A 648-nucleotide genomic window follows, 5' to 3' on the forward strand; every position below is an offset into this window, starting at 1 on the left:
CGGGGGGCCCGCGGTGGCTCCTACTGGATCGGGCTGGCCACCACAGGCCCGGGGGGCTCCTGGCGCTGGGTGGATGGGACCCCCTATTCTCTGGAGCACAGGTGAGAGGGCTGGGGACACCTGGGGACACCTGGGGACATCCCTGTCCCGTCCCGCTGACCGCTGCCCCCCCTTTTTCCCGCAGTTTCTGGGCGCCAGGCCAACCGGACAACACTGACCACGGCCAGTGGGGATGGGAGGGCTGTGCCCAGATCCACCCGGTGGGGGCGGGGCTCTGGAATGACCACAACTGCAACTTCAGCTTCCCCTGGGTGTGCCAGAGGGACCTCGCTGTCCCCTGATGTCACCCAGGTGTCCCCAAGTGTCCCTGAAGTGTAAATGGAGTGTCACCTCGGTTTCCCCTAAGTGCCACCTCAGTGTCCCCTAAGTGCCCCCTAAATGCCCCCTAAGTGTCACCTCAGTGTCCCCAAAGTGCCCCCTAAATGTCCCCTAAATGTCACCTTGGTGTCCCCTCAGAGCTCTCCCCAGGGAGGGGCGGGGGGGGTGCTGGGGCTTGGGAGCCCCCAAAATCAGTGGGGTGATCCCACTAATCCAGAGGGATGATCCCCCTTATCCAGGGGACTCAGAGCCCCCCCAAAATCAGGGGGG

This window comes from Corvus brachyrhynchos, unplaced genomic scaffold (assembly GCF_000691975.1).
Source record: "Corvus brachyrhynchos isolate BGI_N302 unplaced genomic scaffold, ASM69197v1 scaffold85, whole genome shotgun sequence".
In the NCBI taxonomy this organism is placed as follows: domain Eukaryota; kingdom Metazoa; phylum Chordata; class Aves; order Passeriformes; family Corvidae; genus Corvus; species Corvus brachyrhynchos.